The sequence below is a fragment of the Pteropus alecto genome, unplaced genomic scaffold (assembly GCF_000325575.1).
Source record: "Pteropus alecto unplaced genomic scaffold, ASM32557v1 scaffold20, whole genome shotgun sequence".
NCBI lineage: Eukaryota > Metazoa > Chordata > Mammalia > Chiroptera > Pteropodidae > Pteropus > Pteropus alecto.
The window spans coordinates 28,478,248-28,495,450 of record NW_006436298.1 but is presented as its reverse complement, the minus strand read 5'-3'; the positions used below and the strand labels follow the sequence as shown (position 1 = coordinate 28,495,450).

The window sequence follows — 17,203 nt, the reverse complement described above, 5'->3', positions numbered from 1 at the left end:
AAGAAGATAATTTGAAAAATTGATTAATACTGAAGGAATACAGGATCCAAATGTGACTGATTCCTCCTTCCTGCATCCCTCTGTAGCATTAGGGTCTTTATAACGAATGAGGTTTAGTCCCACCTCAGACTCTGAAATTAAGACCTTAATGTTATCTCTCACCTCTATCAGGTCACATAATTATTGTTTCTTTTTTTATGGTGAGAACGGTAAGATCTAGTATTTTGTAACTTTGAAGTTTAGAACACATTATTGTTGACTATAATCACTCTGATTAGATCTCCATAACTTATTAGATCTCAACTTATTTATCTACTTGTTGCAAGTCACTTACTGGTGTTGGAGCATTTGCCAACAGTAGAGTGTTCTTGGGAATAGAACTTCAAGAAATTCTTTATACTTTCCTAAGCTGTGATTATTTTTAAAAATTATTTAACAAGAATGCAATAATGACCAATCCTACAAGTCTATAACTGTGTTATGATCTAACCAAGAAGTATAAAAAGATGAGGATAAGCATCTTAATGAAGGCTGAAAATTACCACCACATATGTTTTTTTTTTTTTCCTTCTATTGTTTCTATTTTCCAAAAATAGAAGTTGGAATGTTCCAGATTAAAGTGCATATTAGGGAAATGTAGCTCAGGATTGAGTTTCTGATTTTCCAAGAAAAATTTTATCAGGAGTCCACTTATCATTAGAAATAATTAATCTTTACAGAAAAAACATCTTTATTGTATAATAGCTACTTGGGGAATTCTGGTCTTCAGTGATGTGTCATCCTTTCTAAACCCTTTTTCTTTGTCATGGCATTCTGGCTCACTGTCTGTGTGCCAGAAACCTTTTCCTGCTCCAAATATGTGTATGCCTTTTGTTTTTGTATATCTGTCTCTTCTACGCTAAAACATCAAGAGTTTTTATTTAAAATTTAATCAAACACCGTTCCTCGAAATAATTTCCCATCTGTATCAAACTGGTTAAAGTTGTTAAAAATTTTAGTAATCTATAGAATCTTTCAAATTTCTCACCTTTTTGGAGATATATTTTGTGTGTATCTGCATAGCTATATAGATAGTTTTGGTTGGTTGTTTGCATATATAGCCTGAGTTCCTAGTTTGATTCCCACTTTTCTTGTAAAACAGTAGGATTGTTAAGAGAGAGATAAATTATGCTTGGTCTGCTTGCTGCAGACACTAATTAGTTCAGTGACCCTGCAATGATCAGATTCATCCAGGTATTATATTCAAATTGACCTCTACCTTTATAAACCAAAGCATTACTTTTAGATAAAATCTCATTCAACATTAATTAGATTATAAACTCTGCCTTTATTGATTTGATACACTTATACACTGCAATATGAACACCTCCATCAGGTCACGTAACTACCATTTCTATTCTGTCATGAGAAAATTTAAGACGACTCTCTTAGCAACTTTCGAGCATGTAGTACAGTATTGTTAACTATAATCACTATGCTATGCATTAGGTCCCCAGAACTTATTCATCTGAGAACTGGAAGTTTGTACCCTGTGACCAATATCTACTAATTTTTCCCACCTTCCAGCCTCTGGTAACCACTATTCTATTCCCCATTTCTACGAGTTTGGCTTTTTTAGATTCCACATATGACTGATATTATGTAGCATTTGTCTTTCTTTGTCTGACTTTTTTCACTTAGCATAATGCCCTCAAGTTCCATTCATGTGGTTGCAAAGGGCAAAAAATAAATAAATAAATATTATTTTAATGTTATTTTTTAGACCTACTTCTTCGAATATTGATAGATGTTTTGAATTCTCTGGATGTGCTACCTTGAAAATGGAGGAAACTGTGACTTCCTTTTATGTGCTTTTGCATCCCTAGGGTAGGCAGCACAGGCCAGGATCTACACAAAAGAATGTTCTGTAAGATGTATAATTTTATCTCCAATATTCTCTTTTTAACTCTCTAGGATAAACATTTTTTTTCTTCAAGTAACATCTATGTCTATGGTGTTGTTAAGTAAAGAGAAGTACAATTCTAGGCCTAACGATAGCTTTATTTTATTAACTAATAAAAAGACATTCTAAATATTCAGTTGACTAAACTTATATCCCTAACAAAAAGGAAAAAAATATATGTGAGTTTAAAATTGTAAAGCACTTTTTTATACCAGTACTTATATGACCAGTAAATTTAGAAGCCTGCACAAATAATTCCCTAAAGTTCTTCTTCCACCCAGGGGCCACATTAATTACAATCCTACCCATTGAAACACATTCGCTTGGTATTATTATTATGGTCATTTAAAATGAAAATAAAATGTTAAAAGGTAAACATTAAATTATTATCACAAAGGTATTAACAGCTTACTATGTTGGTTTATTTATACAACAAAACTTTATCAGTGCTAACCATAGGCCATCATGACTAGAGCACAATAATTCTTATGTGAAAATATAGTAAAGAAATGCATAAAATGTAAAACAAAACTAATGATGAATGTTACCAAAGCACATCTTGTTCGAATTAAATGTCCTGAAAAATTAAATTTGTCACTGCATCCTGATAGCGATGGCCATTGACTAGAAATTCAAATTCTCATTCTCTGATATAAGCAAAAAGACAAACTTTCTCCTGATTTATCAAATATGTATATAGTTGACATTGACTAACACTAGATAATATGAAGTGCAGACATAGTAACACTGCTTGAATAGATGAGTATCTATAAAATTCGGGTACATAAAATTAGAAATAATTGTAGCGAAGATATATATTTATTCATGAAACTAAAGTAATAAGATAAAAATATTTTACTTTATGATGATCTAGCTTCCTAAGAGACGGGATGATATGTTTCACAAAAGAAAAAGATGGAGGAATTGACTCGCTTTGACTGATACAATGAATTTTTATAACTCAATTTTTCATTCAACACTAGTGAGTAATTTATGGCAAACTTTCAATTATTCTCTTGACCATCTATGAATACTAACTCTTTCATAGCAAAATAGACTCTTAGGGAAAAAAAAAAAAATATGCCTGGTTTTCGATGTGTTCATAAAATGGTCTTCCCTAGCCACTCTCACAGAGAATATGTTTGTCACTAACTCAAATGTTTTTAGTTCAAATAACTAAGTTTCTGGTAGGGATCTATCCAGGGAATTCTAACTTATTTTTATTTAATATTTTATTTATATTTTTGATGTATGAAATTTTATAGTTTTTAAAGTAATTATTTTTGTGATTTCTATTGATTTTAACCATAAATTGTATATTTTGGGTAGAAATCAGAATTTCTATTTTATTCTAATTATGTATGATTTTAAAATTTTAACTTAAAACTAAAAATAGAATGTGTTATGGATTGTGTTGTGAGGTAAGGCTTTAGCTTTTTTTTCTTTAATCATGTCACTCTGGATAAAAAGATTTTATTTACAAGAGATAATTTTTTAAAATAGAAATAACAATGACTGATAAACTTTCATATTTTAAAACATTTTTTTAAAATACTCCATTTTCTAAAAATAATATAAACAAATACAATTGCTCATCTATCTATCTAGTAAGAATTGTTTTTTAATTCTTAGTATTTAGTATACGGTTGCAATGATATTGGCACTCCTGTGAAATGCTTTCTAAAATGTAAATTGATAAAACTTTTCCAAAAATCAGTTTGATGTTTAGCAATACTTAAAAATTGTGTATATCCACACTCAATATTTTCAGTTCTAAGAATATATCCAATGTGAACAATTGTTTAAGTAGAAAGGCATTTTACAATCAGATGGTGACTTTGGGTGGTAAGCACACAGTGCAATTTCCTCATGATGTATTTTAGAATTGTACACTTGAAACTTTTATAATATATTAACAAATGTTACCCCAATAAGTTTAATTCAATAAAAATTATACAACAAGAAAAAACAAGTAAATCATTATACATTTGATGATTAGTCATTCAACAAATGGAAAAGAGGAATCTAAGGCAAAGGGACAAGTAAGTGCAAAGACAAATGCTTTCCAAGGTCTTAGGATAAGACAAGAGTTTGGGACCACTCTACTATTATGTTCATAATGAGCAGCAATGTGGCAGGGGAAATGGCAAGGCTTAAATGATGAAGGAACATTATACCATGTTAAGAATTTACATAGTATCCTGTAGTCCAAGAAAGGCCCTTAGAGTTTGTTGGTTTGCTGATTTATTTATTTGTTCTGTTTGTTTGTTTGTTTGTTTGCTATTGCTATAGGCAGTAGAGATATAGAGCATGAGCATATTTGTGGATGGAAGGACCATGTTAATAAATAAATCAAATATGAGATAGAGAAAGAGCTCTCAATAAGAAAGATACCAGAAGAGGCAAAATATGATGAAATCCAAGTTATAGGACAGAGTAAGATGATAAACCAAGCTTAGATGGTATGATTCATAATAAAGAATCATAATATTGTAAAGATCCTTCCTTGACATCAAATGAGCATTAGCAAATGGGCAGTTGATCAATCCTTCCATAGATTTTAAAATATAACTCCAGTTTTACGCTTAAAGTATTTGTTATTTTTCAGCTATTAGACTCATCTGTAAATGGACATAAGCCTAAAGTATGTACTCCAAAGCCAAACACACACTTTTCAGTATTTATTGTTTTAAGTGATGCATAGTATAGCTTTGATCCTTCTTATACTTTATTCATTAATTCCTTCACTCTTACTCACCCATTTACCAGGAAGTGGAGATACAGAAATAGAGAATAAGTCTCTACATTGAGACGATCACCGTCTAGTGAAGGAGATGAAGTAATGAACTAATAATGTGCAGATTGTTTTATTAGAGGTATGCAGAGAAGTAGACACTGAGTAGGAGGCAGGGAAGAGACATAAGTGGATGACCAAGGATAATTTTCTGAGAGAAGCAGCACTTGAATTGAGTCATGAAGATTGAGGAGATAAGTATAGAAAAGAGAAAAGAGTGATACCTAGTTCAAACTGAATCTACAATGTACACAGAGACTTAGAAATGAGAATGAGTGGCTTTCCCAGGTCCAAGAGTAGTTTCAGCATACTGGAATAAAAGATTGTATAGGTCAGAGGAAGCAGGTGAGGCTGGAGAGGGAGGCTGAGAGACAGGTAACGCTGGATCCATTATTGCCTTGGTAAGGAAGGTGGACTTAATTTTGCAAGTAGTCTGTGGAGCCAATCAGTAGAGGTATGACATGATCGAATTTAAATTTCAGGAAGATTTCTGGGTGATAGATAAATTAGAGGGAGACAAAGATGGTAATACTGAAAAGAGTCTATAGGTGGAGATAATGAATGGCAAAGTAAGATAGTGACAATGGGAATAGATGTAGAAGGAAAATTAGGAAAATCAAAGAACAATATGAATTATATAATGGAAAGTACAAATGATAACATAAATATGCTACATTTTAAAATATAACATGTTTCGAATGACAGAAAATGAATCTTGAAGAGTCTGAATTGTTTTCCATTGGTTCCTCTGAGGTAGGCTTAGGTTAACTACATTTTTCTGTAGAACACAGAGTTTTGAATGACTTTCCTGAGTGTATACCATAAGTTGGAGAAGGAAGCAATAACAGAGCTTTATATTCCCTCCTATTCAAAGATTGCAAACATCTTTTTCAATTAGAAATAACAGTTAGTGCTACACTAGACCAATAGGTTTTTAGTTCATGTTTACTCTGAAACATGAAGATCAGTGAGAGATTGTTTCAATTATAGATTTCAAATTCTGATGACATATAATAAAAGATGGAAGAAAAAATGTCATTTTAATGTCTGATATTTCCACAAGGTACTAATCATTCTTCAAAGTCTAGGCTCACAAAGCCAATTGAACAACAAATAAAACCACACTCCCACAAAAAAGGTAACTATGTAGGGTGATGGGTGTGTTAACTAACCTTGTCCTGGTAATCACTTCACAATATATACATATATCAAATACTCATGTTGTACACCTTAAACTTACACAATGTAATATGTTAATTCTATCTCAATAATGTTGGAAAGAAATTTAAAAATCAAAGAAATATAAAATAATTTTTTTAAAAAGCTGATTTTATAGTGTTGAGTAGTTTCTCCATTTGTGGTCTATGGCTCATCTGTGAAATTTCTTTCTTTTATCAAGTACTTATTGTGTGCCAAAAGTATATCAAAATATTCTAAAGACGATAAGTGTGCAGGAGACATGACATTTTTCTCTCAAGGGCGATAACACCTTAATCAAACGAGATAAATCTTTAAATCAGGTAGATCTGATTTCAAGATCCAGCTCTTCCATTTAATATTTATATTCAATCTTAAATGATTTATTTACTTTTCTAAGCCCTAGTCACTTCACACTTAATATGAAGAAAATAATCTGTATATTTTTGTTGTTGTCGTAGAAATAAAATTAGATAATGTGTGTGAAATGGTATAAGCCTAAGTACAGATTAGTTATTCAAGAAATGTAAATCTTTCTTCCTTCTGATGGCTTAGGATTAATATTCATGATGAGAAAATTGGTGACAGAAAATGTAAATATTTACGGTTATATGGCCATTGTAGCTAAGTAGTATGTATTCTCCCATGAAGTGTGATTGAAATGATATTTATTTGATAGTTCAGAAACCTAGATCCTCCTGCTGGCATTGCTGCTAAGTATAGCTGTGTGACTTTGAACAAGTAACGTAAACCACTTAGGGTTTTAGTTTCCCAGTATACCAAATGAGATAGTTGAACTAGATGGACTCATGAATTCCTTTCAATAGTCAAAACTTCGTGATTCTATTTTCTTATGTTTCAGTAGACAACTTTGGAATAGGTCCTGTCAACTTACATTGTTGTTTGAATTTTTTTTTCTGGTTGACATGTTTTATTAATAAATTTCCTTCTCATTGTTCACCTTGTAGAAATAACATTTTCCATTTAATACTGCATCCCCCATTCTGGCTGTTTGTTTCCTTTGGTCTAGGAGTATTGCCTTTCCTTCTGATAGATGCAAGAAAATGTTAAGACTTAAAATCAGGAGAGTATCACTTCCTCGCCAAAGAAAAACAAGGACAATTTTTAATGATTTGTACAGATTATTATAACTAATAAAAGTTATGAGGTCAGGGGCTTGGAAAGTCACAGTATTATAAAGTATGTAAAGAAGAATCAGTAAATACAAGTATTATCAAAAAGGAGAGAAATTATTTTACATCAACATTATTTAGTATAGTTTTGGGGAAAGGACTCTGACATTTTTCTGGGAGATAAGACCTCCCGCTTCCCATATCTACTTCACTGACAACCACTGAAATCCCTAGAACCACAAAAAGCAATCTTTTCCGTATATTATTTGACTTATGTCATTACTGGAAACTTCTTTTTAGAACAATGGCAGTCAGTATGGTATCAGATGTTAATGTAGATTTTCTTTTAGAGGGAGACTTACAAGTGTTTTATGTTTGAAAACTAGCTTAACTTCTGTTTTTGGTACTGGTGTGAGTGTGTATGTGTGTGCGTGTGTGTGAATGTGTGTGTCTGTGTGTATTTCCTCATGTGGTGAACACAAGTAATGTTTTTAAATTGAGAATAAAAATAATTTTAATTTTAAAAATTATGTTTAAAATCTGGAATATAGACGGGAAGAGTGATACAGTAGGAGTTACAAGAGTGAGGCTCATGGTCCAGCTCTAACACTCCCCGGTGAAATTAAGCATAAAATATATTTTTTTAACAAACATAAAAATTTAGCTTAGAGTTTTATAGTCTGTAGTTTTGAGTATTCTCTCATTAGTGTCCAGTGTGTGTGTGTGTGTGTGTGTGTGTGAGAGAGAGAGAGAGAGAGAGAGACAATATGTATTTCAGATAAGCAAAATCATTTGAAACTGCAGTATCGTGCAATAAATTTTGGATTCATTTTGTTTCAGATTCAAAGTTGGGTTCAAATCCTAGCTCTGGAGATTTGTAAACTGAAGCTCCTCCACCTTATTTGTAAAATATGATTACTGATACTCAATTATCTGGATGTTCTTTGGGTTTGAATAACTTAAATATGTGTGGTATTGGGTATAAGGTAGTAACATTTAGCTCTTATAATGTTTAGTGAATTATATTAATGATCAGACTAAACAATACAGTCTTGATTCAAAAGCATGGTAATCCTATTAAAAACTGGGAGTGATTTTTTTTACTATGATACATTAATTGTTTAGGAAGGATGTTCCAAATTAGAATCCATAATTATTTTTGACTACCAGTATGACTTTTGGTATTAAATGTATGGTTCCTAAATATGATTATTAAAAAATTCAAAAACCATTTATTTTACGTTTAAAAAATGGAAGGAGTAGTTTTATTAATCTGTTGTCACATTATTCAACAAGTATTTCTTCCTTCAACAAACAATTACCAAGCAACTACTAGATGCCAAGTTCTGAGGGACTTCAGGAGGTATGAGGGATATAAAGATAAATTATGTAGTCTGTTCTGTTTGGGATTTGCAGTCTTTTTGAGGAGACAGACAGAGAAGTATAACAAAATAGTACAGTGACAGTAATAATAATAGAGCTAGGAACAGAGCATTACCACCAGAGAGACAGAAGGAATTAATTATAAAACGAATAAAACTAAGATTTAAGGCAGTTCCATTTGGGACAGGAAAAATAATTTCTTTTCAGTGATTCATATTTTTATGGATATTATTGCCCTTGTTCTTTGTGCTCACCATCTTATCAGAGTCTTGTGTGGATGTGCTTTTCATGCTCTTTAGACCTTGATGATTGAGTTCATTAATAATCCTACTCAGTTTTGTAACATGTATATATACATGCCTTGCCCTTCACTTTAATTTTTCAAATTCTCCAGGTATGACCTTCTATATGTAGTTTAAGAAAACAATTAATATTTGGAATGCTTAATTTGGTTCCTTTTAGATTAAAGATATTTACGATCTATTTTTAATTATTCGTGAGAAGATTTCTAAGTCTTGGACAATTTTAACATACAATAGACTTTTAAGCATAGCTCAATATTTTATATGAAGTTCAACAGAAAACCAAACACTGTCTTGGTTAAGAGAGAACTGGGAGTTTCATTTTTTACAAACCACAAACTGAAACTGTTATGCTTTAATAAAATTAAGTGGGGAGGGATCCTAACAATTGGAAGAATGCTAACCACTGTAGTTTTTTTTCCCTGCTTTTCATCCTTAGGTACCAATTCTTTTTATGGGTAAATTTTGACTTATGAGTATTTTTAAAAATTAGGGTATTTTTTAAAAAATCATCCTTTAGGACTTCTCTAGTTTCCAAACTCGTTTTGAGTAATGATAGTTCTGCTTACAGAAAACACTAGTCACTTAAAATAGGTATTTTGGTGAAGTAGATTATATTTCTTGTTTAAGTGTAAATAATTCCAACTTAAAAGGACAATTTTTTTTCAGTTTTGATCTAATTTAGTTAGCACAATTTCTGAGAGTTAAACATTATAACAATTGCAGTTAAAATGCAGTTTTCAGCTTAACATATTTACTGGTACCTTTTGTTTTCCTTAGCTTATCTCCCAAAACACACACTATATCAGCTTTCCAGTGGAACATGTTTAACAAGTTCAACTGAACTAACATGTTAAAAATAAATATTGAACAAGAAATCAGAAGATTTAGTGCAGAGCTCACAAACTGACAGCCTGGGGCCTCCAATCCAGGTGGTAGCTTTTTTTTTCTTTTGCATTAATCATGACAGGCTCAGGAGAGGCTATCCCCTTTAAATAGAGAAATGTATAAACAAAGTTACCCATTTTTCAGAGTTCTGTTAACATCTGGTCCAAGGGCCTGTATGTTTTCAGGACCTGGTTTAGAGCATCAGCAGTGCTCTAGAAGACCACTGATCCAATACCATTGTGAATAGTTCTCATTTCACATGTACATACAGAGTAAGTCTCATTATTATTATGGTCGTCTCTACTAATTTCATTAAAGATATATGTCAACTCTATACAAGCAACTAAATGTGAGAGAATTTCATGCATGGTAGAATAAAGATATAAGTTAAGTATTTTAGAACACTGCAATGGAAGCAATTAGTTCTGCCAAAGAAAACCTGTAAAGCATTGCAATGGCTATTATCCTTTGAGTTTTAAGAATACTTATGACTTTTTTTAGGTTAGAGGCTAGAGAGTCTAAATGAGAGAGGTCACTTTATGGCAAAGACATCATCATAAACAATGGGACACAGAAAAGTACAAAGAGTATAGTCCGATGCCATTCAGATCTAAAACAGGCAATGAGTGTAGATAGAGAACATTCTGAAAGTAAGAGTAGGTACAAGCTATGAAGCCCTTGATCAATATTACTGAAGATTTTTGGATAGGATAGCAACATGATCAAATGTACATTTTAATAAGATAATACTAACCTTGAAACAGAGAATGATAAAGTTGGAGTTCTTGCGTTAAAGAACTGATTAGAGCAATATTGTTTAATAAAGAGGCATGGTAAGAAATACAACTTACATCATAATATACTTCTACTATTGCTTCCACTATTATTACAAACACATATATCTGGAACAAAGTTTTATAAAATTATGTGCAAGGAAATCTTACATTTTCTATTATAATCCATTCTGTTCTTTTTTATTTGTTAAAAGTTGCTAATCAATGACCCCAAATTTAATTAACGGTCCACTAATATATCTAACAGCTTCAAAATAATTAATTAAGAAATTATTGCAATGATGGTTCAAAGAAACATGGTGGTGGCTAAACTAAGAAAATATAAATAGTTCAATGGACAGAGAATATATTCAAGAGAAATTTTCTGAGAGGAATTTTTAGGGCTTTGTAATAAATAAGATATGAAAGTTAAAAAATTTATGGATCGAGGCCTTTCAGTAGAGTCAAAATGTGACTTTCTACTAAGATAGAGTATAAGAAAGATCCACATAGAATAAATATGGTGTAATGAATGAGAAGTTGCCTTGGCCTACCTTGTGATATCAGAAAATAAAACATTCACTGTTATCTTCTTATGACTTGATACTTTTCTCAGTGCTTGACCGGAATCAGAATGCCTAAATTTTCTGGTCGTTATACCAACTGTCTTTCTGAGGCCAAGTGTTGAATAAATCATATGCACTAAGATAGAAATCATTTCTCAACATTGGACTGTACTTTCAAAAAAAGTAAAAAGAAAAAATACATTTGTAATTTATAATGCCCAAAGAACATGTTTTTAGTTTATTTTCTTAAACAATAAAATAAAATGTCAAGGCAATGGTACTGTGACAAGTTTGATGGTGTAAACACTAAAAGTTAGAAAACTCAGATATGTTTCCCGGAGACACTGTAATGAACCCGTGGTACCTAGTTTCTTAACACCATGAATTGCAAAGAGAAAAGTTATGATTTCTCTGCCTTAGCTTTCTGGCATGGGTGATTAAAGCATCAGCCATAATATTTCATGAATTCTGTTTGTTTCTTTTTAATGCAGAAATTAATTTTTAAGAAGATGAACCCATGCTAAATAGTTCTTTCCTCTATAAAACAGTAGCAACTGTTCAAGCAACCACCAATCAATGGAGAAGTTCAGCTCCCTGATTTTGACAAGAGTGCATGGAAATGCATTCTAAGAGTTCTTGCTTGGTTTCCTACCCTCTTGTCTTTAATATACCATCATGGATTTTTACCAAGACAATGAACAGGTGCCAGAAATTTCTCTTTATACTTTATTCAGAAAATTAAAATGATACTACTTTTTTTAATTATAAAATAGTTTTGGCACATAATAAGTGCTCAATAAAACCTAGCTATTCTTCTTATTGTTATAATAAAAGATCTTCACTACCTTATATATGAACTTTCAAAGTTCTAATTGTAGAGCCTTATTCTCTTGCACACTTATGTTATATTTTTCTTAAGTACACTGACATGTCTATGAGCTTCTAGGTTTCACATTGCCTGTGCAGTCAGATTTGCTCTGTCTAATACTCAAGATATTCGCAATCAACCATTGAATCAACCATTCAAGCCCCAGTTAGTTTTGGGGGTGCCTAAATTCCAGACAAAATGGTTTATTAAATATGCTATAAATAAATTTTTTTTTTACACTGTTGTCAGTTCTTCCTATTTTACATGCTCTTTAATTTGCTTACCTGAATTTCTTTTGCCTCTCACAATAGGTCGTAAAAGGAAAGAGCATGTAAAAAAGATGAGTATAAACTAATATTTACTACCAACTCTAAGCAAGCAATCCCAAAAGGATATTAACATGTTCTGTTCCATTTTTTTCAATAACATTCCAATCAGTGTTAATAACTTCATTTACAGAAAAAGTTAGATCTCAGAGAGTTTAAGTAACTTGTCTAAGATCACATATGTTGGGATGTGAACGCCGATGCCCATATTGCTACTATTGAAAAAATAGCTGAAGGCAGAAACTAAGCTAATACCTTTTATTTCTTAAATTATAAAGTTGGATATTATTAGGTGGATATTTAACATTTTATTTGAATTAAGCACCATATACCCATTCTTTGGCATACCTTCTCCCTTCACCTTCCCCCCAAATAACTTATTAAATAACATCTGTGCAATTGTAGCAAATTTGCCCAACAACTCCATTTTGGTTTTGACTGAAGTGTGGGAATGACATAGTCTAAAATATTTCTCGGTATTTAGATCTTTGTCTTTTAGAATGACTTTGATTTTTTTCATTCTGTGATTTCCCTAGAAATAATGACACTGTTCTTCCCAGCCTTGCCAGTAATGTAAACAAATCTGGATTTGTGAAAAATTTCCTCTTTTGTTTAATCAGCTTTTCATGATATGTGTCATTAGTCTTTATTTCTATGAAGTTTAGTATTTTTTTATTACATTGTCAGCAAGCATAAAATATGATGTGTGTATTTTTGTGTCCATCCACTATACTGAAAATCTAAATCTTCAACATGATGTTTCATCTCTATTTCTTACACTTAGTTTACTATATAATATATAGTCAATTTATATGGTATATCACATATTAATCAACTGTTAGTTCTATGCTTCATATTTCAAAAAGTCTCATCAATTAAATAGTTAATCTTTTTACTGGCACTTTGAAAATCCTTTCCCTCAAGAGATCTGAGATGTTAATATTATTTTCATATTTAATGTACTTAAAACCTTTTGTTTAATAACTGCTCAGGTTTTGGGTACGTTCATGGCTGAATGGCCTTATATAACATGCTTAAGTCCTGGGAGTCTGAGACCAAAATCTAAAACTCCTTCTCTTACAAGAAAGTTTGAGTGAAGAATGAACATAGAGACATTGCCTCCAATTCTGGGAAAAAAAAAAAAAAATTATATGTGTAAATAGTGTCAATTAAATCTTTTGTCCTGGAATCATTCTAAAGTATCCATGTTTTTCTTTTATACATACTGTGTCCTTGGACATGTTTCTTAACTACTTTGACCTTAGTTCCTCATCTTTTACAGTGGGGGTGATACTACTCCTCACCTCAAAGTATTGCAAAAATTATTGGTTTCATATTCAATTGGGGCCTACTACCTACTGTCACCTCAAGAAAGTCAGAGAGACTGATATATTTCATGTTTCAGCTTCCCTTAGCAATTTTGAGAGGGTAACCACAAAACCTAAAACACTCAGGTCTCAGAGATTCTTTGTTCTCTTGGTTCTTTAAGCTCAAAAGCAAGATGGGAATAAATAGGAACCATGAGCTTCCTCTGTAAGCAGAAAAGAGAAGAGGCTCTCTCCCTTTTCCCAGCTGGTTAAAAATGTGATTCCATTGGTAACAATGATTTGGGCTGAGGGATTTCAGTGCTAGTACAGAAAAATTGACATTAGGATTGGTCAAAGGAGAAAAAGGATGCTAATTATGTGTTTGGAATTTGTCTGGACATTAACTACTGGTGATAAACTTAGTCTGTAATCCACTTAATATTGTTTTCTTCTCACTTAATCTATGTTATATGTGTAAAGAATTAACAATATCTTTTATCACAGTACACACTGTTTTACCTCAGTATCGTGGATGACTGGTCCTGTGGCTAGCACAAATATATAACACACACAATGAGATGAATAAACAAGTGAATGAGCATCATCTTATCGATATTACTAATAATAACTGTCAAGATTATATTTTGGCCAGATTATATCATTGTAAAAATAGCATAAATGGTAAGATAGCCAGAAAAAAAAGAGTTTTGTGCATGCAGTGTAATATCTGTACAACGAATTCTCAAGACAAAGTTGTTGAGCTATTAAAAGAGGGATTTCTTCGTTGCTTAAACTGTTGAGCTATAACTTAAGGGAAATGCATAGAATATTGACAAATCTAAGAGATATGTCTTCCCAGGGAATTCTGTGATCTTGAGGTGCTATACATGAAATAAGCATGTCTTTCCTTAAAAAATTAGATGAATTAATATTAAAAAGAATTTTAAAAATTATATAACCTTGAAGAACAAAAATACCTTCAATTCTGCATAAAAGGAATGTTGAAAGGCAATCATGTGTAGTGTGAGATCACGGAAGAAGTTATAGAGGTCTAGAGAGCAAGAGGTTTTAGTTGCATTTCTGCAAGTTTTTCATCAATGATGGAAAATGAACATAAACAACTTGAAAATTGGGCAGTTTGGCCAACATACCTGATTCTTGTATATGTTTTCAGGTTTTTAATATGTCAAAAATAGTTGGACAAAACAAAGAATTTAATTTGGCTAAAGAAATAGAACTTAGGTGTTTTAAATATTCTTATGCACTCAGTAATTTTGACTCACAAAAATCCATCATTTAAAAATTGGCCACTCTTCAATTTTATGAGTTTAAGAATAGCATGTCAAATAACATGTTATTTCATAAATGCTTGCTACACATTCTGGCTACTTCTGAATATTATAATCCCAAAGAAGATTTAAAGAAAGGAAGATTAAAAATGTGTCATTGCAAATCTATTCATAATCTTGCTCAATCAGCTGTATTGCTACTACTATCACTATGAAGTTTACAAGTCTACTGAATTGCTGGAGTGCAACACGGTTGCTCTGTTATTTTGGCTTCTTAATGCTTGCCCTGATTATGTGGCAGTCAGCTAATTATATGACTAAATATCTGACTCAACCACAGAATAGTTAATTTACTGGCAACATGTAGATATGATGTTAATCTTTCCTTCCAATGAAAAATTAGACAGTCACTGCAAGGAAAATGAACAACCGGACTCCTGGAGTCAGCACAGGTTATATTTTACAATGTGTCCTTCCGTCATGCTATTTTCAGTACCACTATCTCTGTCTCTCACAAAGCCTGGTTGGACTATGTTTAGCTCATAAAAACTTTACAATAAAGCTCATGTGGATTAATTACTCTTTGATCTCCTGGTTTCTTTTAGTTAGACTCACAGCCATTTAGCATTCTCTGATTGTATCAAATATGTTAGTTTGTCTCTGGGTCATCCTTATTCTCCAGAAATATTCTTATTCTGTTAATTTCCTTTTGCTTCCAAGGTGGAAAATCTTTTATTACCCAACTTTATTGATGAAAATCTCTTTAGCTCTTAATGACACATGGCCAGGCAATAATGTTTTAGAAACATGTTGAGTCAATCCTAAAAGAGTGAGTGTTAGTAAACATTGAGGTGGGGGAGCTTTTAAACATGTTATAAGAAAAAGTAATGAAAGTATAAAGTAATAAATCAATTTTTTTTTCCTGAAAACGTTCAGGAATGTTATTTTCATTCTCTTTAACTGGATTGGCTTGGATTATTTTTATAAGTATGGAGAAGATGAAGTGTAGATATTGTCTTTCTACAGTGGAAATCCTCTGAAAAGAATTGCTGAGGAATTGTTATAGCAGAACGATACATCTGAAGCCAGCCCCACTGACAAGGGCATGTTAACCGCAACGTTAACAAGTGTTGTCTATTTTTTTTACCTGAGGAAGGAGAAGAGTCTGTAATAAAGATGTCCAGAATATATGTTCCTACAGTATCCAAATTCATCTGATAATCAGCTTGGTTAAAATTTTAGACTGTTTTTTAAAGCTGGTATGGAGTGCATTTTAGAACTTTGAAAATTATCATGTCTTCAATCTTCCGTGAGTTCCACTGCTAAGACGTTCATTCTGGCTTCTGTTCATATGTAGCTGTTCTTTTCCAGGGCAATCCCATTCATAAATATTTTAACTGTGATGGGAATGAATAATATCTAATCTCAAATAATGCGTGGATCATGGATAGAGACAAAAAATGCTCTCATATAATATAGTGGGTGTCATTAAATACATATAACTTGAAAAGAGTATTTATTTCTAAATAATATGATGTCCTAATTTTTATTTGTTTTCTCTTAGTAGCTCATCATAGACAATGCTTAATTGTGTGAGATGAAAGATATTTGTTGTGGTAGTTAAATGTTTTCAAAGATCTACGAAGTAATAGGATATATTAATTAAAAGAGATAAGGAAGGATATATAAGCCAATATTTTTAATAGCAGAGCACACACTTTACTTTTTAATTAAATTTAACTCGTATAAGAACTTAATTAATGTGGCAAAATGCACAAGGAAGAGAAATGTGAGAAACTTATAATGCAGTCAAACCTGCAAAATGCAGAAAAAGGAAATTGCTTTATTTTCCCTCCCCCTGAAAGACTGATATAAGGAAAGGAAAAGCAAAGAAGAAATTTTCTCTGTGTGCATGTGTGTGTGTTTTCATGACAGTATAGATTGAATAGATTGAAATAATTTTTTTTCCAAATTAGCAAACTCTTGTTTGTTAAAAATCTATTTTTTTCACTAATCAACTAATTAAAATTTGCCTTTTTTTGGCAAGTTAAAATATTTTCAAATATAAGATTATTTTTTAATTCAAAGATTAATGTGACAGATTCAAAAAAGTATCACAAATTGGTCAAAGACGAAATTCAAGATGCTCTCCAAAGCGTTCTTGTAATACAAGCATGAAATCAGATTACAAGAATAAAATCAAGCCTGGGCACTTTGAGAGGTCCTGAAGCTTCAGTGGTGAGAACAGGACAACCAGCCTGTCCCTCCTCCAGAGAGGGCATGTGGCCTGCTAGCAGGAAAAACAAGCATTTTGAGGATGTCCTCAAAAGGAACGGAAAGATATTTGACCCTACAGTAAGGGCTCTTCTGCATTATTTAATATTTCAAAAAGAATATGAAGTGTGATAACTCCATTTTTTCTTACTTTTATTTCC

At 31.9% G+C, this 17,203-nt stretch overlaps 1 protein-coding gene across 1 annotated transcript in view; it reads left to right on the top strand.

Moving 5' to 3' along the window:
• Nucleotides 1–17,203, top strand: part of ST8SIA4 (ST8 alpha-N-acetyl-neuraminide alpha-2,8-sialyltransferase 4) — an 82,108-nt gene that overhangs the window by 18,901 nt on the left and 46,004 nt on the right. The gene's annotated exons all lie outside the window — the stretch shown is intronic.